Here is a 27,762-nt window from a genome sequence, read left to right on the forward strand (position 1 = left end):
AGACTGTCCATTCTTCATTGCATATTTTTTGCTCCTTTGTCATAGATTAATTGTCCATATATGTGTGGGTTTATTTTTGGGCTCTCAATTCTGTTCCATTGATCTATGTGTCTGTTTTTGTGCCAATACAATCTGTTTTGATTATGATAGCTTTGTAGTATAGCTTGAAATCAGAGAATGTGATGCTTCCAGCTTTATTCTTCTTTTTTAAGATTATTTTGGCTATTTGGGGTCTTTCGTGGTTCCATACAAATTTTAGAATTATTTGTTGTAGTTCTGTGAAATATTCCATTGTAAACCACTGTGTTTAGAGTGGTTTGTTACAGAACAATACTGAAATAACTCATCGCTTTGCCTAGTAGGGCCATTCCTGGTTTGTGGAGCTGAGCACAGGAGTTGTTGTGGGTTTCTCTTTTTTTTGGACTCTGAACTTGACACTCTTCAAAGGTTGGTAAGGATCCTGATCTGTGCTCTACTCATTGCCTATTGCCTGATTGGCTAGGACTTCACATGGCTAGAATCCAAGGGTCCCCAGGAGAAAGATAAGCTCACTGGATGAGAGAAAGATATAACCCCAAAGGAAACCATCACAAACTTCCCTTTTTGTTCTCTTGATATTACTCTGCATTATTCATTATGAAATGTAGGCTGTTATGGTGATGAGAAAAGGTTGAATTGGGAGAAGCCTGGGAATGATGTTGCAATATCGAAGGGATTTTGCCTGTTTACACACTCGTGCGAGCTTACTTTTATGAGCTGGGCCTGAGACATCCTGTCACCTACTCCCATGCTGCCAGTGGGTAGCTCAAGGTTGAAAGGTCTCCCCTGCTTCTGCAGTGAAGTGGAACACATATGCTCCAATTATCATTCCAACCTGAATGTCTTTAAAAAATATTTTAATAAGTACCCTGACAGAGAGGAAACACAGTAAGATAAAGTAGTCTTGCCACCCAAATGCAGATGAATAAACTCTGTCCCAAGGTTCCATGAAAGGTTGCTAAGTGCCCATGTCTCACCTATGTCAAAAGTTACAATGAATTACTTGCCATGCAAATGAATGAATTAGTAAGTCCAAGTAGAGAAGGACTCTCTCTGATGGCTCCTGAGGAAGGTCAATATACCATTGCAGTCAACAAAGACAAAAGCATACATGGTGACATAAGGAACTGTATTTATATCTCATCATTATATAAAACTTGGCATATTATGTCTGCACCTGTCTAGTTCTAACTGACAAATCTTAAAAAAAAAAAAAAAGAATAGGATTGGAGAAAGGAGATTCAGGAAAAGTGATCAGGTAGCCAAAGGGACCCAAAATTCAGAGTGTTCAGGGTAGTAAGATGAAGATATATGCAGAGATTCCATGGGTCATACACTTCAGAGATGGAATTAATTGAAAACATTTGTTGATTCAAGAGGAAGCAAATGGTGCTGAATTGGTCTGACCTGGTGTAACATGCCCTAAATGTTGTTTCTTAGATTTGCCTTTCTAAAAACCAGCCATTGGTTTTGACCATCCTCTCATCACTGGTGGCATCCTGTTCAATATACATGGGTCCTGCTAAGCAGTGCAGCAATTATTTCTCCCAAAAGCCTGGATGACATTTTGGATGGTTCTCAGTAATAATGTTGCTTTCATGCACTTTTCTAAGATTTAGAAAAACAATGTGGCATGGTCATGCTGAGTGAGTGAAAGTGTGACCCAGGATGAACTAATTTTACTCACAGCCTTCCTTCTCTCCCTTTCTGTCTCTTCCAGTTAACAATCTTGAGTATATTTTCCCTGTCCTTGTCCATAATCCCAGTTAAATGATTCTGATTACTTAGAACTATCATTAATATAGTCTTTCTATTTATTATTTTATTTATGTTGAGGTATTTGCCTTAAAAAATTGGGTGCCAGAAGATAAACTGAGATTGCTTAGCCAAGAGTATTATTTAGCTTGGATGTGAAATGTAAAATTATGAAATTACTTATTCATCTGGTGCATAGCTCTGGCCTCATCCTGCTGCATAGATAGAAGCTCATGGATGAAGGTTTGTTTTCTTCTTTTGCACAATGTGAGGAATCCCATCTTTAGGACGCATTCTTTTCCCATGTCTGTAGCTATCAAAGTGCTTTCCCCAAGTGGAGAGAATATTAATTAAAAAATAAAGAATATTTTGCTTTTGTGATTGCTATATTGTTGCCAGTGAGACATAGGTATGTGTCTTTTAGGTTCTCAGCATCTCACACATGCACGATTTTTCTATCCCATGACCCTGTCATAATGGCTAAGCTCCTTATTTGAGGGACCAGTTGCTTGTTATGAGGTGAAAAGTTTTCATACTAATTGCATCTACCATTCACTGAGCCAGGCTTAGTACTAATTGTTTTTTGGGTTTTTAAAAAATTAATTAATTAATTTATTTTTGCGGTATGCCGGCCTCTCACTGTTGTGGCCTCTCGCATTGCGGAGCACAGGCTCCGGACGCGCAGGCTCAGCGGCCATGGCTCATGGGCCCAGCCGCTCCGCAGCATGTGGGATCTTCCCGGACCGGGGCACGAACCCGTGTCCCCTGCATTGGCAGGTGGACTCTCAACCACTGTGCCACCAGGGAAGCCCAGTACTAATTGTTTTATATACATCATCTCATTTTGTGCACCTAATTGCACTGTTGGTTAATATTATTACCGTGATTCAAAAATGTATAAGTGGGCTCAGAAAGGCTAAGTAATTTGTCCAGGGTCTCTCTGCAAGTTAATGATGGAGCACAGCTATAACTCCAGCTCTGTTTAATGCTGAACTCTTTCTTTTGAGCAACATGTGCTTTTAGATGGGAATGAATCTAGGGCAGAGGGATTCAAGAAGCATGGCTACTTAAAGAATTGGCCACCAGTAATATTACACATTTGAGAATCTGCTTTGGGTCCTGATACCTCCCCACTCCCACCATTCTCTTCCAGCTCTCTATGTCTCTGTTTTTAACTTCCTCAGAATTTCGGTGCCCTCTAGATGCTCTTCCTAGAGAAGGGTTCCATATATCCCCACTCTTCCTTCTAATCAAAACTTGCTTGTCCTGAGTGCCTTTGCCTTTCAGTCCTCTATGCTTTGTATGTGACAAGTCTCTAGTGTGATCCATGCGCTGGGTCCACTATGAAGGTTTATTCCTTAATAGGCACTTTCTTTCCATGTCCACAAGTATACACTGTAAATAGAAATGGTTAATTGTCTCCCATATCCATTTTCACTTTCTTCCTCCAGCAGGTGAACCCTGGCATTTCACTGGGCACAGGACAATATAGTAAAGATTACGTTTCCCAGCCTCCCTTGCATAAGTTGGTTCAAGAGGTGGGAAGTGATGCTGACCTAGTGTGGTGCAGGAGTTCGCAGGTGGGTGTGGCTTCCTTTGTGTCCAGGTGTGGCCAAGTAACCTATACTCTGAACAGTTGGATGTGAGAAATGATGTGTACAAATTCTAGGTTGTGCCTTAAAAGGGAGGGGCGTACCTTCCCCTTTTCTTTTTTTGCACTATGCAGATGAAAGCCACACTCTTGGGATAGTGGAGACACAAGACAGAAGAAGCCTGGTCCCCTGACAGCATGAAGCCACCATATTGACTTTAGACAGTTTATTCTCAGAAGGTTACATGTGAGAAAAAAGAGTTCTATCCTGTATTGTTTTGGGATTTGCTAGATCAGCTGAACCTCTAACCTTAATAATGTAACTCCTACAGGAAAACTCCTGAGACAGAGTTTTACTCTAAAGGGGTGGCCCCAATACTGGGCATTTGAGGTGCTGTGGCAGGCCATCGTGGTGGCCTGCTGGAGCACGCTGGGCTTTGGAATGACTCTTAAATTTTGACCATGCCGTTGGCTACCCGCTCCAAATTTGCATAAGCCGGTCCTTGCCCAGCTGACTCCGAGGGGCCTCTGACATCCTCCTGGACTCATCTGCTTTTCAGGTGAGGGCCGCTAGGCTCCTGCCAGAGTGCCCTGAAAGGTCATGGCTGATGTTTGCAATCGGCCAGACATAGTAATGAAAAATTTATAGCACTCAAAATCTGGGATTCATTTAGGAGTAGAAAGCATTAATTTAAGTTCTCCAACCTCAAAATTGGTTTCAGGCCTCCACTGGGCGCAAATACTCTTCCTAATTACAAGACTGCATAGAGTTAGATCTGAAATGGGATCATGATCCAGTATCAAAATGCCTCATCTCCATGGTGCACGAAACACCTCACTAATTCTGGCTCATTAATTAAATATTTGTGATAATTCTTCCCGGGCTGGTCTGAGCTTACGTTCTGTAGGATCTGGGAAGAAATGTTTGTTAGGCTTATATTTAGTGAGAGTATAGCATGAATCATAAAGAGGAAAAAAAAATTATATCTTAAATCTTTTGGAAAGAGGCAGGATATACAATAGAGAAGAGCTTTTGTAGATTTCAGCACCTTAATTGTAAATAAAGGATGTTGCTAATGTAATAAAGGGTGTTGTTCAGTGGAAGTGGCCTCAGTAGAGACCTCCACTTGGAGAGACCGGCAGTGGCACTGCCTGCTTCATTTCTGTCAATTTATACGGTCCCTCCCAGTTGCACAAGCCCTTACCAGGACAGCAAAAGGTCACCCAGGTGCCTGCATGGACCTCTGACTCTGGAATCCTCCTTGGCCAGGTTATGTTGCTGCACCTGGCTTTCTGCATTTCTTACTTCTTGTACGCTCTTCTGGCCCCAGGCTCCCCCATTCCTATGGGTTGGTGAGACCTTTGAAACTAGCTTGGCCTTTGTCTCCCTTGGCTGCAATGACCTGCTCTCCACGTCCTTCCCAAGTGATCAGCCTTTCACCAGGGCCCACTCAACAGGGGGCAGAGAACGCTTGGGAGCAGGTGATTACATGTACCTACCAGCAATGAGAAGGCCACTGAGACACTGACAAGTTGGGCTTTTTGTCAGTTTTCCTTTTGCTCCCTCTTCCCCTACCTTAATTTAAATCCAACTCAGTAAGGCTATCCTGTATAAGGGACTCTGTTTGCTGGTTTGGCAAGGGCAGCTTGGGAATATTAGCTGCTATGTGGAAAAAGTCCTCGTCCTGCTCACCTGATTCAGAAGGACTGAGAGCTGAGGGCCAGGAGGCTGCCTGGACCATAGGAAACAGAACAACTCAGGGAGAGCCTTCACCTCTGGGCGGTATGGATGTAAAGGCCTCCAAGGCACCAGCTTTATACACAACACCAAGTTCTTTACCTCCAAGAGGTTCTTTACGTTTTGTGAGGAAGGCAAGTTTTCCAAGGGACTCTGGTCCACCCAGGACATGAGCAAAAGGCAAAGATGCTCTTCCCCCAGGTAGTCCGGTTCATCATCTCCTGCCTCCTAACTAGTCTCTCTGAGACCTCGCTTGCTCCTCTTTCCAATCCACCTCACTGCTGAGATCCAACATACCAATGTGCTAAAAATAGAGTTACCATATGATCCTGTAATCCCACTCCTGGGCACATATCCAGAGAAAGTATAATTCGAAAAGATAACATGCACTCCAATGTTCATAGCAGCACTATTTACAACAGCCAAGACATGGCAGCAACCTAAATGTCCATTGACAGATGAACGAATAAAGACAATGTGATATATATATACAATGGAATATTACTCAGCCATAAAAAGAATGAAATAATGCCATTTGCAGCAACGTGGATGGACCTAGAGATTATCACACTAAGTGAAGTAAGTCAGACAGAGAAAGAAAAATATCATATGATATTGCTTACATGTGGAATCAAAGAAAAGAGAGATACAAATGAACTTATTTACAAAACAGAAATAGACCCACAGACATCGGAAAGAAATTTGTGGTTACCAAAGGGGAAAGGGGGAGGGATAAATTAAGAATTTGGGATTAACATATACACACTCCTATATATAAAACAGATGAATAACAAGGTTCTGCTGTATAGCACAGGGAACTATACTCAATATTTTGTAATAACCTATAAGGGAAAAGAATCTGGAAGAGAATGCATACATACACACACACACGCACAAACATATACATAACGGAATCACTGTGCTGTACCCCTGAAACTAACACAACATCGTAAATCAACTGTACTTCAATAACAAAAAGTACTGATGTGGCCGACAAGGCCCTGAATGGTCAGTCTCACCTCCTGCTCTCCTTTCTCCCCACCTGCCGGTCCTGCAGTTTCCTTTCAACTCCATGGTCATCACTACTTCATGGCCATCACTACTTCATGGCCTTTGCACGTGTTCTGCCTGGAACACGCTTCCCCCAAACCTTGCTTGGCTAAATTCTGTTCACACCTCATGTTCTGCTTAGTCCCTTTTTCAGAGAGGTTTTCCTGCCCACCTCCAGTCTCAATTATGCCCACCTGGTAATCTCTTTCATGTCCTGCCCTTTTCCTCTTTCACCTTTGCCATTGTGTATTTGTCCCTCTCTTTGTTACAATACTGAAAGCTCTCTGCTGACCACTGTTTCCTTCATCACCCAGGGCCTGGCCCACAGAAGGGCCGCCAGAGTACCTGTAAAATAAAGGCGCGAAGAAGCAGACCCTGCTTCCTAGGAACATGGTGAAACATTTGTCAAGTACCACGTTAAGCCCTGTGAACGTTACAGTCTTATTCGTATCCTGTGAACAAGGTTAAAAGTCCGTCTAATGGGCACAGGGTGGTCACTGTTATAATAGCCATGGTTCATCCAAGCCTACTTATGTTATCCTAAAACCTCACCACAACCTTGTAAAGTAGGTATTACTATTCCCATTTCAAAGATAAAGAGATGGACGCTCTTGAAGGCTAAGGCCCTTCTCCAGGGCCACACACACAGTAAATGGCGGTGGTACCTCACAGAGACCCCTCTTACAATGGATGCAGGAGAACCCAGGAGAGACATTCCCTAGGTATTGGCACCCAGTAACTCAGCCTACTTATCTACCCTTTTTGAGGCCAGGGAAAAGAGCACTCAGGATTGTTAAATTTGGAGAAAGGGACACGGGAAGGTTAAATTTTGATGGGAATCAGGGAGGCAAAAGGATAAAAGTGTACAGAGCACGAAAGAGAAGGGATGTGAGGGGCACTGACCTTGGCTGGGAGAATCACAGAAAAAAGAGGAAAGGTGGCACCATAGATATGTCCATGCATCTCTTAACCTAGGGTTTCCTTCCCTAAATTTGTGCAAATTGCCCAGGAGAGACTGGTTTAATCTCCAAGGAGCTTTCCGTTCATACGTTAGTCACACGGTATAGTGTAGATTTGTCACAAAGTTTGGAATACTTTAGGAATACTTTCACAAATGCGAGTGGAGTTGAACTCCTCTGTCCCCTGTGTCATTTTAAGAGGAAAACGATTTTTTTTTTAAAGGTGTCAGATTTATGTGCTGTGGGAAGGAAGAGCAGGATCTGAACCAAGAGATGCATGGGTCCATATCCAGAGAAAACTAATTCGAAAAGATACATGCACCTCAGTGTTATAGCAGCACTATTTACGATAGCCAAGACATGGAAGCAACCTCCATGTCCATCGACAGATGAAGGGATAAAAAAGTATACATGTATACATGTGGTACATGTATACAATGGGATACTACTCAGCCATAAAAAAGAATGAAATCATGCCATTTGCAGCAACGTGGAGGGACCTCAAGCTTATCACACTAAGTGAAGTAAGTCAGAAAGAGAAAGACAAATACCGTATAATAGCACTTATATGTGGAATGTAAAATGTAACACAAATGAACTTATCTACCAAACAGAAACAGACTCACAGACATAGAGAACAGACTTGTGGTTGCCAAGGAGGGGGTGCTGGGAGGGATGGATTGGGAGTTTGGGATTAGCAGATGCAAACTATTATATATAGACTGGATAAACAACAAGGTCCTACTGTATAGCACAGGGAACTATTGATATATTCGATACCCTGTAATAAACCATAATGGAAAAGAATATGAAAAAGAACGTATTACATGTATAAGTGAATCCCTTTGCTGTACAGTAGAAATTAACACAACATTGTAAATCAACTATACTTCAATAAACTAAACTAAAAAAAAAAAAAAAGAGATGCATGGGTCTGAGGAGTATTAGGCAGGATGGTGCCAGGACATCTCATAATCCTTTATGTTTTTGTGAATAACATAAGCTTGCGCTCAGGGTGGGGCACTGAGACACTCTGCAGAGGGAATGGAACGCAAGCCCATTTTCGGAAACTTTGAAGTAGGGCATTTACTGGCCTAGGTAGGGATTTGGGGGCAAGGGAGAGGAACACGGAGGAAAAAAGGAAAAAAAGTGAAGAGCAGCAAAAGGACAGAGTTCTTCTCATGAACAGAACGGTTCTATGAGGAGCTGTAACCTAAATCAGAGGCCGATTACTATCTAGATCACCTTAAGTCCATTTTCAAAGCGTGTCGACACAGTCTTCAGTCAATAAAAAACAACAGTGATTTCAACCTACTGCTGCCAGGGAGGTCGTCAATCATGTAGACATGACTTCTTTGAGCTTTGGATATAATTACCATACATGACCTGACCAAAGGGGCAATATCTTCTATAGGAATGAAAGGAAAATTCCAAAAGTTCATACTCCTTGAAAAAGGAGATCCTATTTGTTTTTTAGACTTGCTCAGGCCAGAGATAACCTGGAATCTGTATTGATACAGGTCATCTTTCAAAGGCTATTGACACAGTAGATGGTTTTTTATTACCTTAGAAACTACTCCAGAGGCAGGGGCCCTGGCCATATTGTTAGACAGCATTCAACCTCACTGTTGGCAGGACCAGGTGGAGATGAGAACATAGTTTATGCACCAGAGTTTAAAACTCAAAGGGGAAGGGTGGAGGTGTGGTTTCCGTTTACCTTCAGTAACCCAACACTCAGCTGAAATTTGGAATATATTTGGTATACATCTACCTTTGAGATTAAACAAATAATCTGTAATACTGTAATTTTTAGCCATTTTCTCCTTTAGGTAATTCATATCTGTTTCCCTAGTCTTGCCTGATTTTCAGACACTGTTTTTATTTATTTATTTTTGGCTGCGTTGAGTCTTCATTGCTGTGCACGGGCTTTCTCTAGTTGCGGTGAGCAGGGGCTACTCTTTCTTGCGGTGTGCGAGCTTCTTATTGCAGTGGCTTCTCTTGCTGCAGAGTATGGGCTCTAGGTGCGTGGGTTTCAGTAGTTGTGGCTCGTGGGCTCAGTAGTTGTGGCATGCAGGCTCAGTAGCTGTGGCTCGCGGACTCAGTAGCTGTGGCACGCGGGCTCAGTAGCTGTGGCTCGCAGGCTCAGTAGCTGTGGCTCGCGGGCTCTAGAGCGCAGGCTCAGTAGTTGTGGCGCATGGGCTTGGTTGCTCCGCGGCATGTGGGATCTTTCCGGACCAGGGCTCGAACCCGTGTCCCCTGCATTGGCAGGCAGATTCTTAACCACTGCGCCACCAGGGAAGCCCCTCAGACACTCTTTTAATATTCTGCTTGATCACTCTGATTTAACGAATCCAACACACAATGAAAATAATAAAAATTATTTCATTTTAGGCAAAGGCCTCCTAAAAAATGAAAACATTTTTGGTCATTTTGGTCATGATGGTGATGATGATGATGTTGATTCTTGAAGTGCTGGCCCTTGTTTGAACTAAGTTTCACTGATGACCTCCCAGTTTGTTTCAGCTTTATTGGAGCTGAAGGAGAGAGGACTGAGTTACTCTGCTCAAGTAGAGGACTATCCTTCCAATGAGAGCACTCCTTCATTGTTCCATTGTAAGAATGAACTAAGAAAATTCAGAACCCTCATCTCTCCAGGTTGGGAAATTAGTAGGAGGGAAAACTTACCAAACCAAAAAGAGAAACCGGTAGGAAGGGAAGGGAAACTGTAGGGGATTTAGAAAGGGAGACGCTAGCTGAACAGTCACAGCCAATAGTTGGGTGAGATTGACAGAGGAGGTTGCTTCTAATGTTACCTACAAGGAGGAGCTGGCTGAGCAAGGTATGTTCCTTCCTCTGATCTGTCAGTGTCCGAGCTGTTGGACACCGAGTCATTCTTGTCTATATAACTTTCCTCCCTATCCATGTACCCCTGAAATGATCTCAAGCTGTGGATCACTGTCACACCAGCACAGGCCTCAGGGGGCCTTCTGCATAGAGGTGACCTGATGCCAGGTCAGAGTTGCTCTGGGCTGGAAGAGAATCATTTCCTTGCTTCTCTGAGAACCACAGGGACCCCCTAAGTATGGAACATGGGGAGAGGGAAGGGCCTCTTTCTGAAGGCAAATCACAAATGTATGTCTTCTTTAGATAAGTGAAAAGATGCCACTTCTCCTTATATCTGAAAGTGCAAAAAGGAGCAGTTCTAGAAAGTGATTATAAAACTGTAATTAATGCAAAATAAAACTTCAGAGAAGGTTCTGGGCCTTGCAAAAGTGGTTTATGGATCACAAATGTCAGAGTCCCACCACTTCAGAACACATCCGTTTTTGTGAATGAGAAGAATCCTTTAAAAAGTTGATCTTCTTGATATGCCAGGGCTGGGACAATGGTGCTGTTCTGCTCTAGTTTAAGACATCACAAGGATGCTTCCTCCATCTTGGAAGCTAGTCAAGTGCCTTCAACACCATTTCACTCCTTGCCTCCTTTCTCACCATCCAGTGATTCTGGGGTCATTCCCCACCCCCTTTCTGGCCTGCTTTTGTTCTGACCGATAGAGAGTAGCCTAGTAAATAGTCTCTGGGGGAAAAGACAGTCTTCTGGTGTCTTTTTTTTTTTTTTATTACTAGATTTCATTACTACTGTTATAGAGAATAACTGATATATTTATAATTTTGCAGTGGGGACAGGTAGGGCTAATGACAGTTCTGTCACTCTGAAATTAACACTAGGAAAACATCACTGTCTACTCAAGAATACTGAGAGAATATTTGACACTGGCTTTTTAAGCTCTCAACGTTTTTCACTCTTAAGGATTCAAATCTTGGGTCAGCCTGCCAGAAAACATTACCTCATCATACTCTGTCACTGGGTAAAGAAAAAATTCTGAACTAAATGAAGATTCAATTTCATACCAAAGCTCTGAGTCCAAAAACCTTGGACAAAAAGAATGATAAGAAGACCAGAAAAGGATTTTGAATGATGTGACCTTGCAAATGAGTGTCTTGGGAGACCCGGGCCATGGAAGTGAAGGTGGTGCTGAATGCAATGTAAGCAGAGGTGGCCAAGGCAGAGAACCATTGTGTTCTGGTGTGACCAGCCACTCCCACCTCCTCGCTCGGCCTTTGACGCAATGGGCTGGAACGTTTTTCTACCCACCAGGAAGTCTAGCTCAGACATCACAGACCCAGTTCTGTAATCACCCCTTCCAGCATGTATCTGCAGCATTCTCTCTTTTCTTAAATTACCACTTCTTTTATTAAATAAAAGTAATTAAGGGCGTTAAAAACTTTATGGAAAAAAGATAAAAGAAAACCTCAGGTGCATGACCATGACCACTGTTAATATTTGGGAACTATATATTTATTTCCACATTTCACTGTTTTCACATTTCAGTGGATCCCCTTTTTTGGGGGTGATGCAACAGGAACCAGAGATCTTTTTTTTTTCCCTAAAGGGGAAAATTCAATCCAAGCAAAATTTAATCGACTCACTGACAATATCTTTTTGATGAGCTGTCCCATGATTTGAACTAAGACCCCACTGAATGCCTTTTACATTATTTTTAGGTCCCCTTTTCACTCTCACTCATATTAAAAGTTAAATTATGATATAGGGACAAGATGGGGCTTTACCTGGAGAATTTAAAAGAAATATTCTTTCATTTGAGTATAAGGGCTAACAAACTGCCCAAACTCTGATATCTCATGAGATTTTACTGTATTTTAGGTGCATAAAGTTGTATAGATACTTTTTGAAAGTGTGTCTTTAAATTGGTTTCAATGGACATGACTATTTTGGAGAACAGTGGCCACCGAGTTCTGGTCCTCTGTAATTGGAGGGTCTCTATAACTTCTGGTCAACAGGCATCTGTTATAAATGTATAGTGTCATATAAAAGCCCCACACTACATAAAAAAAAAAAAAAACTGAAAAAAAACCCCCGCCTTCCCATATGTTTCCACTTAGTGTATAGTTGAATATTGCTTAAGTCTTTTCTGTGGCACTCCATCCATCTTCTCTGTTCTGTCCATGATGTTTTATTGAATGCACCTTCATTTTATTATGATGGTTCATATGAGCCGTATTCTCAGGACATACCACATAAAATCACCCTTTGTATCTGAGGTAATGATGATCTCTCTAAGAGTCTCGAAACAAATGTGATACAGGGGAGAGGAATCATTGGAGTGTCGGGATCTCCAGGGGTCAAATGCTCGATCCTTTAGTTTCATAGTTAGCTAGGATCAGCCCCCAACAATTTCTGCTCAGGGAGAAGATGATGGACCCTGCCTTTACAATCCACCAGAGGACAGTCAACTACTTGTTACGGAAATCCATTCTAAGAAGCACATTCGACTGAAGCTAAGACACAGAAGACATGTTTTGAAAAGTTGTTTTAAAGAAATAAAGAGCAATACACACACCTGCTTTCAGAGCAATTGTTATAATTTATAATTCTTTTTTTTTTTTTTGGCGGTACGCGGGCCTCTCACTGCTGTGGCCTCTCCCGCTGTGGAGCACAGGCTCCGGACGCACAGGCTCAGCGGCCATGGCTCACGGGCCCAGCCGCTCCGCGGCATGCGGGATCCTCCCAGACCGGGGCGCGAACCCGTGTCCCCTGCATCAGCAGGCGGACTCTCAACCACTGCGCCACCAGGGAAGCCCTATAATTCTTATATAGTACAAGGAGACCTTTTATGTTAGAGATACAAGTTGTGACTTCCCTCGTGTCTCAGATTCAGAGGTTTCAAAGCAATGACTTGTTGCTCCTCAACAGATGGCAAAACTCTCAGTTAATTGTCTCTTTACCCAAATTTAAGCATTTCTTATCATTCCAGGCACCAGTGGGAACATTTGGTGGGTGAGGAAACCTAATTTCACAGGATGATGCTACAACTGTAACTGTTTAATTTTTGCCCCAGAAACTCAAAGTCCAGCATGGCCTTATCTTGCAGACCCCTTCAGTAGCTCTGGGTGAAGAGGAAGCAGCAGGAATCGTTGCTCCCTTATAGGCTGGAAAAACTGAGCCACAAAGGGGAAGGTTAGGGCTCAGATCCAAGGTTTCTTGGACTCCCTCCGTGGGACTGTCTGGGCTTCCGATGTGGGTATTTCGGTTAAATATTTTTGCCTTTTCAGTAGGTGAAACCACCACCAACATGAATATTAACCAAAATAGACTTCACGTTAGCCTCCCATTTCTTTAAATCATGGCTCTAACTGGGAATTTCATAAACAGAAAAAGATACTGTCCTCAGGAGAGAGAGTTTCTCTCCAATAAAAATTTTCTTATAGTGGGCTTCTTTGGTTTTCAGTAGCTAAGAAGCTTGCTCAAAAAAATATGCAAGAAGGATAGAGCTGATTCTGGAAGAGCTCAATCTCACAAGAGAGGGGAACTTTCTGGTGGTGGAGGAGGCTGTGGCCAAGTACAGAGCTGCTGGTCTGCCACGTGTACTCATGACTCCTGGCTGTGACGGATGCATGGCAGAATGGAGCCAGGATGCTAAAGGGACTGGACAAGCTGAAACAATAGGCTAAGTTAAATAATTTAGGTATTTCGGATTAAAAGCCAGGTCTAGCTCTTAAGAAAATTGATTCTGGCGTGGGGGACCCCTGGCTCAGTCACAGCCGGGGTGAAGAGGATCTGGGGGTTTCAGACCGTCTGGTCAAATTGAGACAGTTGTGTGACTGCCCAGGGAAAGCGAATGGATTCTCAGGCCACATTGGGAGGTCACTGCCCCTCCCTCAGGTGACCAGCCTGATCCAGTCTGCTCTGCGGTGATGAGATACCACCTGCCGGGAGATTGGGGCCACCTCAGTCAGGAGGCTGGGGACAAGCTGGGAGGCCTCCCAGGAGAGCTACTCGGCCACAAGCATCAGTTGGGCTTTTTGTTAAACACACAGATGCCAAACCCAAAGGATCCACTGAATCACAATTACCAAGGGCATCTACCATTTCAACGTACACTAAAAGTTTGTGATACATGAAGTTGATGAGTTAGGTAAGAATAGAGCACAGTGCCTGGCTCATGGTAAAAGACCCAATTACAAGTGATAAAAAATGGTGAATAAATAAAGAACAAGATCTACTCTTAGCCATTTTCATCAGTGATGTGTGTGTGCATGCGTGTGCGTGTGTGGGCGTGCACGCGTTCCTCATGTTGGTGGACGTTGGGATATTAACTAGATTCAAGGTCCCTAAAGCAAAAAGATTAACCTTTCTCCTTTTGGAGACTTTCTGTAGGTAGCTTGGGGAGATACATTTTCACAGAGAAGTTTTCTAATCACAGCAGGGGCCTACAGCCCATTCTGCTTATGAACTGCTCTGACAAAGCCACCAATATAATAGTAGGACTACCAGAACCCTGATAAGGAAACTGGGGACTTCTTAAGAAGAGGCTGGCTCTGGGAAAAGTTGTCCATCTGTGATGGATGAGGAAGTTGTGATCTTTGGTCTCATTTGTTTAATTCTTTTAAGCATTGATTAAGCACATGAAATAAAAAACATAATAATCTCTACATTGTAACCATTAGCAGAACTAAAAACGAGTTTCCTGATGTCAACACAGGGCAGCAATAAAGGCTCCTGGCTTGTTTTAATTGGACCTGAGCTTTTCAGACCAAGGTCTCTCCTGTCTTTGGGACCACTAATATTCCTTCTCCCTTGAGGGCCCTCCACCCCAATTAAGTGCTGATCTAGGTGGGGCAGGGATATTTAATAGGCCTTTGGTTTTCTGTTAGCCTTTTATTAATGCTGTACGTTACAGAGGCCAGATGTCCTCGGCTGGGTTTCACCTTCTATGCTGGGTTCCTGGCTGTTGTGATTTTGTTCCTGCTATGATCTCTGACTCCAGCTGAAAGCTGGTCAAAGTCCAGGCTGGAGGTGCTACCCCTCTTAGCAGAGCCCCAGGCTGAAGTAGGTGCTTTGAGAGGGAGCAGGCTGGCAGGCTCCATCCCCTTTCCCGGGACCTTCCCAGCAACTTTTTACCCTTGTCACTTTCATATCCTCCAGTGAGGAGGGCTCTATCTAAGGGGTCCGAATCTGTGACAACGGCATATTGAATTGATTGCTTTTTAGACTGACAAACACCATGGAATCTCCCTATTTATTTATCCTTAATAGGAAAATATACAAGGATACCCAACTCCCTAATTTTTTTCAGAACTGAAAATAAAACTTCAAATTCCCAGCTGTCATTTATTACTATTGCCTTTAGCTCAAGTATTTAAAAAATACATTTGCTTTAGAAATTGACCCAGGACTTCTGCAATCCACCGTAGCTGAATCCTGCCTGTTTAATTTTAATCAACAAAGGCGTGGGGTGACTTTCCTGCAATTTTCCCATGAGGGCTGGGAGCATGGATTGTGAAAACGTTTGCCTCCTGGATGGACACTTCTTTGGAGGGATCTCTCTCTCTCGGTTCCTCTGGGTCTTCTTAAGAGTGCTCAGGGAGACTGAATCCCTTGTACTGAGCAATCTGGGGGTTAGGGGCCACCCTGAAGACCTGTGGGTCTTCTGAGAAGTAGTTCCAGAACCAGCTGGGGGCCAGGACTCTGGGATCTCAGCCTGACCCGAGGACAGCAAATTCACAAACCACGTGACTGAAAGGGCACAGACATTTTTTTCATGATTCTTTCTCTATAAGAATCCAAACTTTATAGGGAAGACTGTCTTTTCTGCAGACCTCCTGATGCCTAGAAAAATAAGTGAACTGTGTACCTGTGAATATGCCCGTCACACACAGACCCTCCCTCTGGGCCAGTTCCTTGCCCTGTCCCACCCCTGAGCTAAAGGAGTTGATCAACAAGAACAGTTTCTCATAGTGACAGTCATGACGTGTGCCAGCCACCGTCCTAAGCACTTCATAGTTTAATTGCGTTTAATCCTCACAACCTTCTGCGAGGCTCATTTGGCAGGTTCAGAGAGGGTAGTTAACCAAACCCAGGCAGCATGTGGTAGAGCTGGGTGGCAAACCTAGCCATGCTTCTCTGTAAAGTCTTTGTTCTTCTGCTCTCAGCTAAGCAATTCTGAGGCCCAGATTGGTATTGCTTATACAGAAATAATTGCACTAATTTGAACTCTCCCCGCTTCCCATTGTACTCCCGTAACAAGCAAGAGGATGAGGGAGGCATCTCTGTGACCTGGACTTGGGCCAGCAGCAGGGATGGGAGGCCCTGAGGCCCTAAGCACTTCTGGTGGGAACTGCTGACTGGTGCAATGGACGTCAGTGCTTGGCAGGAAGCTAGAACAGGTCATTACACAGATGGTTTGTAAGTTCCAAGGACAGGAAGCAGTGGTCGTCCCTTTGAGCCAAGGTTTGCAAAGAGTGAATTGGGGCCAAACCTCATTTTTTTTTGCAAGTCTCACCAGAATCATACATGGGGGCTGACAGATGTAGTTTATCTGCATTTCAACAAATCATTTCACAGTGTGTCTCACAGCACATTTAGAGAAAAGATGGACAGATGTGGGCTGGATGTTTAGTGGTAATTTAGATGGTTCGGAGAAGGTTGGACAAACAGCATCCCAAGAGTGCTGATGAACGTAGCAATGACAACAGCCATTTGTTCTGAGTGCCCTACACAGGGTCAAGGGTGTAGCCAGCACTTAGTAAATATTTGTTGGTCATATTAAACTCAGGGGAAGTCTTTAGTGACCCCGTGAAAGGGCTCTTTCTTTGATTTAGCAAACATTTACAGAATAGATGAGGAGTTTGGGGAGTGGAGGTCTGATCCTCGATGGAGGGAGGGGAAAGTCAGGTCCATTTTCTTTGACCTCTGGAGCCCAGCCTCACAGACATGGTGACGACAGAGGACAACCGTGGGTCTCTTGCTGTGTTTGGATGCACTGTTTCATAGCACTTAGGAATTCTGAGGGGGAGGTGTGGAGAGTACTGTGGGAAAATTGTGTGTGTATGCGTGCGTGCGCGCACGCGCGGTTTGTTTTCTGGCTCACTGCCCGCCTAGATCCAGATCATCTCCACTTACCTGTTTTTCATACTGGGCTTATGGTAAGATTGCATTTAAAGAAGGCCCTCTCCTTTTGGCTCAAAAATGTTTGAAAACCACAGACTCTCATGGTATTGAAGATGCCTTCTAGCTCTAAAAATGAAGTGGTTCTTAAAAACTGTGTGGCAGGAGGGAGTGCTAAAGGCAAGCTCTAAAACACATCGGCTTTGTTTCCCGTTTTCCTTTCACCTCCTGGTAGGCTCAGTCTCCATGGCAACTCACTAAAAGTGCCCCCACCTTGAGGCCCGCCATTTTCTTTCTTGTGAGCCCTCCTTCCTGACATCCTCTCAGCCCCGCAACTAATCTTCCTGTTATCAAACTGCATTCTTAAGTATAAACGACTGGCAACTTCCATTTCCCCAGTGCAGATATTTGCACCGTTAAAGACCCAAACTGAGAGAGAAGCTCTCTGATTGGTAGAGTTTTTTGGTTTTTTTTTTTTTTTGCTGTACGCGGGCTTCTCTCTGTTGTGGCCTCTCCCGTTGCGGAGCACAGGCTCCGGACGCGCAGGCTCAGCGGCCATGGCTCACGGGCCCAGCCGCTCCGCGGCACGTGGGACCTTCCCGGACCGGGGGACGAACCCGCATCCCCTGCATCGGCAGGCGGACTCTCAACCACTGCACCACCAGGGAACCCCCAAAGTTATATTTTGATCGTGCGCAAGTCATCTTGTGCCACATACCAGGTACCAGAGCTCAGAAGGAGAGAAACCCAGTTTTGTAGGGGCTGGTAACGAGGAATTAGCCCAGCCTGCAGGTCAGGGAGTGGCTTGGTCTCCCTGAGCCTGAAGTGTCCTGCATCATTTTCTCTTCTTCCTCCTCGCAGGCCCTAGAAACACTCTCCTGGACTGGGCTCTTACACATGCTCAGTTCCTTACACACTTGCAGCTCTTCTTCTCCGACGGCTGCCTGTGACCTAGTGTGGACAGCTCTGGCTCTGGCCTCAGTTCTGCCCTGCCTCACCCCGCTGACTGTGCGTCCTCAGGGGCTGGTGGAGGGACCGGAGAAGCTGGACTGACCTCTCTCCTGCGGCCTGCATCAGCTCGTTACGCTCGGCGCTTGGGGTCCAGTGTCCCCGCTGTGTCCCATGGCTGCTGGCACCTGGGGCATGGTCATCTGCTCGCGAATTGTAAAAGTCAGAGGAAACGCTGACTGGAACCCAGGCCTCCTGGCATTCAGGCTCTCTCCACGAGCCACTTTTGGGAGATGGACTGAGGTGTTGTCCTGACACTCCGAAACGGAATGTATGCACAAGCATGAAAGAAATACATCTGGGCATTCAACAGAGTGTTAGAGACGGGATCTGGCAAACCCGCCGAGCCGTGTGCTTCCGTAGCATGAGCTTTTCCAAGGTGCGGCCCTGGCAGGGCCCCTGGCCTTTGCAGAAGGGAACTAAGGTGATAGAATGGACTGACATCTCACCAAGGATGGGCACTTTTGGAAGATGTCTGTTTCACCTCGTTTATAACATACCCCATTTTGTTTGGCATTTTTTTCAGTGTATAGAAAAGAAAATAAAGGAAGGTCTGGTCCCGTCAGAAAAACAGGTTTGTTAAAAGGGGCGGCCGGTTTTGTGTGAGTTAGAAGCACAAAGCAGACGTGGGGATGTTTCTTGCGTCTCCTCCTCAGGCAGCTGGCCATTTGGCTGAGAAAGAGATCACAGACTCCCTGGCCAGGGAGGCAGAGCTTAAAGCGGTCCAGGAAGTGAGTGCCCAAGGATACAAAGTCAAGGTTAAGCCCAAATTCAAGGCTCAAGCTGCTCTGTGGGTTTCAGGCCCCTCCTGTGTAAAAGGAAGCCACCAGCTTTAGGGAAAGGACTCTTAGGGCAACAGCTATAGGGTTAATTTGTACTTTGTAGGTTATTTATTTTGTTTAATATTTAGTACTAATTGTATATTGTATTATGTTGTTTACAAAACGCAACAAAGAAAGGGATACGTATGCTGTTTTAATAGTGTAATTATATATCTAATTATCATATAATTATTATTAAGACATAAGTTACGTTAAGGGGTCACAGTTGGGGCCGTTCTCAGGTATGCCACCTCCAGTTAGAGCTGGTGCCCTGCAGTTGGGGACTGGCCTTCAGTAACGTGGGCCTGGGGACAGGACCCCTCCCTGGGGGTTGGTGGTCATAGAAGGAGAACCTAATGGATACTTTTTTCTGCAAAGTAGACGAGGTGCCTTCCCTGGCTCTCCATCCCTGCCCCCCGCACTCAGCAAAAGTACTATGTCTGAAATCTTGGAGGATTCTCTTTCCCTCTGTCACCTCCGGGTTCTTCTCTCCTCTTCTTCCCTCCTCTTCTTCCGCCTCCGTTTCCCCGGCCTCCTCTTCCCTGGCCTCTTTCCTTGTCCTTCTCAACCGCCTTCCTGCTTCTCCTCTTGTTGAACACCTATCCCATGTGAGGTGTTCGAGATGGAAAGGGGGAGAAACCAGCTATGAAATGCTGAATGAGTGGGACACGAACGAATGTGATGATGGCTCAGAGGCAGACGGCATCTCCGAGTCCTGAGAGGGACAGGCAAAGATTTCTAGAGGAGATACGACTTGTGTTGAGTTACAGTGAGAGGACAGGAAAGGCCAGGATAATTTGGGCTGCGGCGTGGTGTGAGTGGAGGTCCTGATGCTGGAATAAGGCCTGTTGGCTGAAACAACGTCTCAAAGGGCAGGCTGCTTTGTGCAGGACTCGAGGAGAGGCAGGCAGAGTCTGACTGGCTGTGCGGGGCTATGCTGCTAGCGCTGCCGCTTAGCCCAGCATTTCCCAAAGTGCCTTCCACAGGGCACTAGTGATGCTGTATAAAAACAGAGCAGTCATTTTCAAGTTTGAGAAATGCTGCATGATATATCCCTCCCCTTTGGAGACTCCCAGTGCCATTGGCTCATGAAGGCATCGTTGAGGTCTTGCAGATAAAAAAAAAAACAAAACCTTTTTCACATTGTTAAGTGCAGCGTTTCCCAAACTTATTTGACACCTATGAACAGCTGGGGAATAAGTGTCCACAAAACACATCTGTGTGCAGACAGGGGGAGCCAGTGAAGGTTTCAGAGGGGGTGTAGTTCGTTGCCGTCAAGGAATCAGAACTCCCTCACATCAGCGAGGGGGGTGAGGGGTGTATGCAGACGTGCCAAACACCTGCCGCTGCGGTTGATCCCCCTCTGTTTTCCTGGGGGAAGACTGGCTGGCTGGTAGGTGAGGGAGGGAGAGTTCTCATTCCTGAGCACTGAAAGCATTAATGAAGGCTCAAAGCGCACGCCAAGAAAATGTTTTCGCTGGCCGGAGAAGGGGTTGCATATACATGTGCACGCACGTGTAAACTTGCTGACTGGCGACCCTGTTGGTCTCCCTGGTTTTTTTGTTTAGCCAAAGCCTGAGCATCCTCGAAGGAAAAGCTGAAGTCATGCCTCCTCTCTGCAGTCTTTTCAGACCAAGCCTGGCCTCTGGCTTACCCCCCCATCCATGATCTCTCTCTTCTTCCTTTTACTGTCAGCTGCGAACAATCACTTTCTGACACACCACCTGGCTCCTTCCCCATCCCCTCGGTCCCCTACTCAGGAGTGCCCACCCCATGCTATGCCCAAGCGTGCATGGGACATTGGCTCATGATTGGCATATATGGCAATGCATTCTGCTTTTTCAGTCTCCAGATAGCAGCAGGGCAAATAAATGTACAAACGACTCATCTTCCTGCCAGCCCCAAAATGAGACAGAACAGAATCACTTCACTTTCATTTCTATGGAAGCGATTCTGGACTGCAGCAAGGTCTCATTGTTCATCTCCACGTGATTCTAAAGGTCACCGTGAACAGTCAAGAAGGTGACAGCTGGGCACGACAGTGCATCCACAAAGCAAAACCAAAGGGTGACAAACAATGGCACCCTGCTGGACTTGCATTCTGCTTTCTGGGCATTATTGAGAGGTCACTCCTGGGCGAAGGGGATTCGAATTCCCAGGGCAGAGTGTGCTGGGAAGGACACTACAGGAGGTGGAGGGGACTGGAGGGACTGTCAGGTCAAAAGAGGGATGAAGCGTCCATCAGCCAATCTCATCAGCTATATCTCCGTAATACTTTCAGAATCCATCCACTCCTCGCCATGTCCTCTCCATCCTTTTGCAGGTCACCACCGCTGCCTCTCCCCCAGGGCTGTTGCAATCAGCTCCTCACTGTTCTCCCGGTTTCCACTCTGGACCCCCTACAATCCATTCTCCCCCCTCACATCAAGGGCAGTCTTGGTAGAACGTGAGTTACATCACGTCCCTCCTCTGCTAACCCTCCACTCCATGCAGCCTTCCTGTTACACGCAGAGTAACATCCAATCCCTGGTTTACAAGCCCTGCCCGCCTTGGCCCCTGCCCTCCCATCTCCCATGGCACTTGACTTGCGCTGGCCTCTAACGTCCTCCAACAAGCCACACTCTCTCCAGCCGTGCAGGCTTTGCACTATTTTTCCTCCCCTGACCTTGACATGGCCAGTTCCTGCTTGTCATTCAGACCTCACCTTCAGTGTCACCTCTCCAATGCCCACCTCTCCAAAGAGAGGGCTTTTCTGACCACGCAGGTAGGTATCTGTTCTCTTTCTGTCCCACCACCCTACTTTAATTCTTGGTGTAGCACTTAACACTTGGGTGCTGTGAACCCTACAGTGCAGACTCCATGGAGGGACCACGGCCTCATGGTTCACAGGGGCTTAGCCCAACAAATAAATGTGATGAGTGAATAAATGCTAGATTTTCCATGTATCAGCCTAAGCTCTTGAGTCCTCTGTGAAGCGAATTTCCTCCTCTGTAAAATGGGAATGAGAATACCTACATCCAAGGGTTATCAGAGGAAATGCATTCAAAATGATTACACATTATGAGGCTCCTGGGAGATGCTAGTTATTATTTCCCAAGTCAAGTCAGTTTCCTTTTTGGTAAAATGGGGATAATATTTGCTTTCTAGGAATCTGTCAAAGATAAAGGAAAGCAGATAATCCAATAAATGTACAGATATTTAGAACAAAGTTTTAAATGCAACAGGCTCTTTCTTCCCTGTGAAGATAGTGGAGGGAAGCTTAGAAACAAAACCCTTCATGCTGGTTTGGAGCACGCAAGACGTTTGGCTACGAACGAGAAGTCTGGGATAGGAACAGGCCCAGAAAGGCAAAAAGTCACAGCTGATCTAACAGAAAACCAGGAAGGGCAGAAGTGACCCATAACTCTGAAATTCTCCTTGTGTCTACAAAATAGAAACGGTTGGAAGAGTCAGGGCCTGTAAGAAATCACGCTGCCCCTCTTCTCACAAGTGCCTTCCAGGCTAGTCCTCTAGGCCAGCACAGCTAACAGAAATGTCACGCAAACCACATGGGTGATTTTCAGCTTTCTGTTAGTCACATTTGTAAAAAGTAGAGAAACGGGCGAGATCAATCTTAATAATATTATCTTATTGAACCCAGTAGGTCCAGAATGTTATCATTTCAACATGTGATCAATATAAAAATGACTAAAGAGTTATTTCACATTCTGTTTCTCATGCTACGTCTCTGAAAATCCTTTCACACGTACAGGATGTGGCATTTCTGACTAGTTACATTTCAAGTGCTCAATAGCGATGTTGGCTAGGGGCTTCCTTGTGCGATAGTGCAGCCCTAGACTTTACTTTTGAGGTGTTCAAGATCTTGTGCTACTCGTGGGGCTGCAAGGGGAGGTCATGAATAATTTTGTAAAGCATGACTCCATTTGTAATCCCACTAAGTTGCCTACTGTTATTCCACAGCTGAAGAAAAGTCCTAGTTGACTCTTCCACTGGCCAGTGAAGAGCCTAAAATAAAATTTATTTTAAGACTCTAAAGTATTGGGTTAGCCAAAAAGTTCGTTCGGGTTTTTCCCTAAGATGCTACAGAAAACCCGAACGAACTTTTTGGCCAACCCCATAAATGCCTGTCATGGAAATTTATTTACCTTCTGATCTCCATAGACTCTTTAAGACCTGTAAAACTATTTGAAACTGTGCCTGTCTGTCTGTCTATCTACCTCTCCTCTGGAAGTGATAATTAGGAAGCTTACTCATTTAAAATCAAATCATGTCCCTTTCCTCTCACCCTGTGTTTCAGGGGAAGATTTATGAGAAGCTGTGCTTCTTCAGGGTGGGACAGTTTGGTCCATGGTTTGCAAAGCTAGAGAATTTCAATAATCAAACTGTTGCCTTTAAAAAATATCAAACTTGGAAATGGGTTAGAACTAAACACATCAGTGGAATGAGCTTCAGGGCACAAGAAAATTATTATGGAGTCAAGTTACCCAAAAATCATTGTTCTCCTTTGACTCATAAATCAATTATAGAGTCTTGGATTTTTTGGACATAGATCGGTGAGTTTTACAAAGGACAGGCATCAAAGCCTGGCTGTGGAGGACACTCTGAGGATCCAATCGTTTCAGCATTAGCGTTTATAGTAATTTGAGAGCACAGCAACATTGCTGGGTGAAACTGGAGTTTTCACGCAGGCAGGTTAAGTCTTTTGGACGCCTCCAGCCACGTTGCTTATTAGTGGCCTGGTATGGGATGCAGTCATGTGGGTTGTTGGCGTGTGTGATGCTAATCACTTGTAAGGCCAAGTTTTTGCTAGGAGCTTCTGTTTGGAATCATTAGCAAACACATTTTCAACTTTAGGCCACCAACAGAGGCTCTAGTGCAGAACAAGCTAGTGTAGCTTAAGGGTGTGCAGTGGGGACCATGGGCTGTGGGGAGTTCTCGTTGCTTATTCCTGGTTTGGAGGGACGCTAACTGTTTACAAGCACAGAAGGTGGCCTCAGTTCTGCGGTTACCTTAGCCATCTGTGGAGGACCACATGGCATTCCCTGGGCCTGCAGACACGGTGGGGCACCGAGGCCATGGCTGCATAAATTCTGGTAAGTTCGTTCCCACCACCAATGGGAAAATACTCACTCTCCTTTCCATTTCTCTCTGCCTCCGTGCCTAAGAAACCCAACGCTGCTTGGTCAGAACTACTTCCCTTGCTAGAAAGAGAAAGAAGGGAAACGCTGTCTTGTATAACAACAGGGATGATTCCACAGTGGACTTTCCAGTGGGCCCACTTTTATTAATTATTCCACTAAGGGGGCATGGATGTCTGTTATGATGTCCAATTTTCCAGACTCTGACATTTAAGAGTTTCCCATTACAAATCAGCTTGAGTGAGCAGTAGGGAATATGGAAAAGCTTACACAAGATTTTCTCCCATTTAGAGCTTGTATTCAAGTCGGAGTTGCAGAGGCCTTGGCAAGTAGGTACGCCCGGGATTGAGGCCAGTGCCTGGGTGTCAGCGGCCCCATGCTGTTTAATGGGGTGACCCAATCCAGATGTTGGAGGATGCAGGAATTCACAAAGGTGATGAAAGCTAGTGGAGTGCCCCCAAAGCTAACTCTGCCGTCACTGTGGATTCTGAACATAACTCTGCCCTCGATGGTCTTAGCCAAAAGAAAAAATGGAAAAACACTAAAACGTTAAACAAGTATCATAAGGATGAACTTATAAAGTGAGACTAGTAAAGTCAGAGAGTTGTTTTTCTCTCAAACTTTCTATTTCAAACAATTTAAAGGAAAAGTCAAAGTTATTAATAAACGGCAATACCAAAAATTATGAATTGCAATTATAATGAAAGTTTGTTTGAATAACCCTTAAAGTTTGTCTGAAGATGCCCCTAGAAGACAGTGTGAACCCTCTCTCTTTATTAAAGGCAGGGTTTTTTCTGAGACGTCTTTGTCCACTACTGAAATGTGGTTGCCTATTAAGGGAACATGATAAAAGTTTACAAACAGCTGTGAATGCCTGGGGGTTGCAGAAAAAGTCATAATCCCTAGCACAAGAACATAAATTAAGCCATGTCCTCAGTGCTGTGAGGGAAAGTAAAAAGAAAAAAAAAGAGCCATAGTCCCTTTCCACAAATCATTTACAGCTTACTCAGGGAGTGAAACATCAGTACTGGCTTTAAATTAAAATGGTGTGAAATTTTGTGGCAGTAGCTGTGAGCCCAGGAGGAGGGAGGGGCCAGACAATGAGCAAGAATCAGGGGAGAGCCTCGGAAGGCTGAGGGCTGGGTACCCGAAAGATGTGAGCAGACGAAAGGGTGGAGAAGGCAGAGTTCAGAGGTGGGGTATGACTGCTTTCCTTTCCCCCACTCCATTGTCAGCCTAGGCCTCCTCTCGCAGCTCCTCTCATCTGGGCCTTCACACATGCTGTTACTTCCAACCAAAAGGCCTTTGCATCACTTCGCCAGGAGAGCTCATCCTTTAGGTCTCAGACCAAAGTTCTCTCCTTTTCAACGTCTTCCCTGGTCCCCTAGTCTGGGTTAAACCTCCTTGCTCTATGTTCTCGTGGAAGCTCAAATGCTCCCCATACTTCCATACCACTTATTACATTAAGTTCTAGTTTAGTGCTCTTCTGACTACTCTGAGGCACACCCCACAAAGGCAGGGGCTGTGCTCCGTTCATGCTAAACCCCTGCTGCCTAGCGTGGCACCTGCGGCAGGGTAGGAGCTCAAGACCTATTTGTCGAATGCGTGGGTGTACTCTGTCTTAGACACAGTGTTGGCGGTAAAGGGGGAGGTAGGCAGAGGTGGAATCAGGGAGAGAAAATATGAGGTAACTTGGGAACACAGCACACTGCATGGGAGGGCAGGTCATTGTGGGAGGGCAATCGGCAGGTATGTCATCTTGGGCAGGGTATAAAAATGGAACAGTGTTGGGAGGTGGGAGAAGGTAGGAGGACAAGAAAGAAGGAGATTGGGTGGCAGGGACCAGCTCTACCTTCCAAAATTCGGCCTGGTTTACCTTTTCTTTAAGAGATCAAGCCCAGTCATGACCCCCACCCTCTTCTCCTGGCTTGGGGTGAGGACTCAAGGAGAGCCAGGCAGTGTAGGGCTGGTGGGTTCTGGTCTTGCCACTTCCACTAATTCCCTTTGTGACCTTGAATGGAGCAAGGGTCTTCTTATGAGAGCATTAATCTTCCTAATATGAAAATAGGACATAAGTAAGGTCGTGATGGGGAGCAACTGAGAAAATGTACTTGGGAGTGTTTAGAGGTTTCTCCATCACCTTTCTGGACCTCAATTTCCTTACTTTAAACGTGAAAGGACTGGGATCATGAGGAATCCCCAATCCGTTCCTGAGACTGAGGGTCAGGTTGAGGTGGGGTGCTCATGGGGATGACGGGAGAAGACGGGCATGCGTGTGGATGTCGACAGCAGGCTGGCTCTTCTCCACACTACGAATTCTGGAAGGTGATCTCCTAAGTCAGATTCTGCCATCTAAGACTCAACCCAACAATTTCGGGCCAGAACAGAACTCCCCACCAGCCTGGGTTAGAATCAATCTCAATTGAGGTCTACTGCAGAGCTGTAGATCCCCTAGAGATGATCTTTTCCAATGCCCTCAGCTGGAGGAGCAGGCCCGTGGCAGCCAAGTGGCTAGACATAAACATCACATTGGAACAAAGTAGAAAACTTCCTACAACGTTACACACTTGGGTGAAATTTTGACCCTAGAATCAAGCCCGATCTCCCTCAATCCTGACTCTGTTTGGAAGGAAAGAAATGAGATCAGAGAATTTCAAGAGGGGTGTCTTTATTACCTAGCCCTGCCTTGTTCCGCCCCTAGTATTTAATTCTCCTCTGTTTGCTCTCTGCAACTTGATACCAGATCTTGACCTGCTGTTGCTGCAGCTGTTTGGGAGATGAGGCAGTTCAAAGGTGAAAGTCATCAGCTAAGCTATAAAATGGTGATGATGATGAGTATGGAAGTATGTATGGGTGTGGAAAAAGAGGGTTAGATTATGGGGGATTGGAAGAGGAGGGAGAGACTTCAACCACATCAGTTGCCTTCACATGTATTTATTTAAAGAGACCTCCTCCTGGGAGCAGGAAGTGGTGCAAAAAAAAAAAAAAAACAACAACAACTCAAGATGGTATATTTTGCAGCGTTAACTTTGGGTTTAAGTTCTCTGAAAAAAGTTAACTTTGCAGGTTTTGGGTACAGTTTGGTTTCTGCTGTGGACAGAGGATGTCCTGAACGTTTTCTGTTGTAAATTCAGGCAAGTAAGCCAAGAATTCTAAGTCCTCATGTTCCTCTCCAATGAGACAGTGAAGGAGAGATTTCCAAGGGTGAGAACTGAATAGATTCTACTGAGAATTCAAACATCCAGGGAAGGGGCTCTGACAAAATAAATCACACCCTCTCGCGTTTCCTACGATTTGCTTTTTTTCCCTTTATCTTAAATGATCTACTCGTACAAAAGTTTATGAAAGGTCAGAAGTCAGTGGCTAGCAAATGGGACTTTCTCTCCAAATCTGTTGGGGACTTACAGCCCGGTGTCAGGCACCAATAGACATTCTGAAGATCCCTGTTTACTCAAAGTATCAACCAATATATTCTATGCAAACCTTTTTTCCCTATGTTTAGACAGAAATGTTTACTTTTCCAGCGGTTCTGTGAATTGAATTAAAGAGCAGAGTGACTAAGAAAAGACTCAATATAAAGCTTATTATCTATTGTGCAAGAAGGAACTGACCTTCACATAAAGATTTTAATACAATAACTTGATTCTTTTGGTCATTGCTGATTTAAATATGAGAGATGAATTCTGAGAAGAAG

General features: G+C 44.9%; 1 protein-coding gene across 1 annotated transcript in view; it reads right to left on the minus strand.

Annotated features, from left to right (window-relative positions):
• ANTXR1 (ANTXR cell adhesion molecule 1) overlaps positions 1 to 27,762 on the minus strand; it is a 245,461-nt gene that overhangs the window by 15,681 nt on the left and 202,018 nt on the right. The gene's annotated exons all lie outside the window — the stretch shown is intronic.

The sequence above is a fragment of the Pseudorca crassidens genome, chromosome 14, assembly GCF_039906515.1.
Source record: "Pseudorca crassidens isolate mPseCra1 chromosome 14, mPseCra1.hap1, whole genome shotgun sequence".
NCBI classification, from domain to species: domain Eukaryota; kingdom Metazoa; phylum Chordata; class Mammalia; order Artiodactyla; family Delphinidae; genus Pseudorca; species Pseudorca crassidens.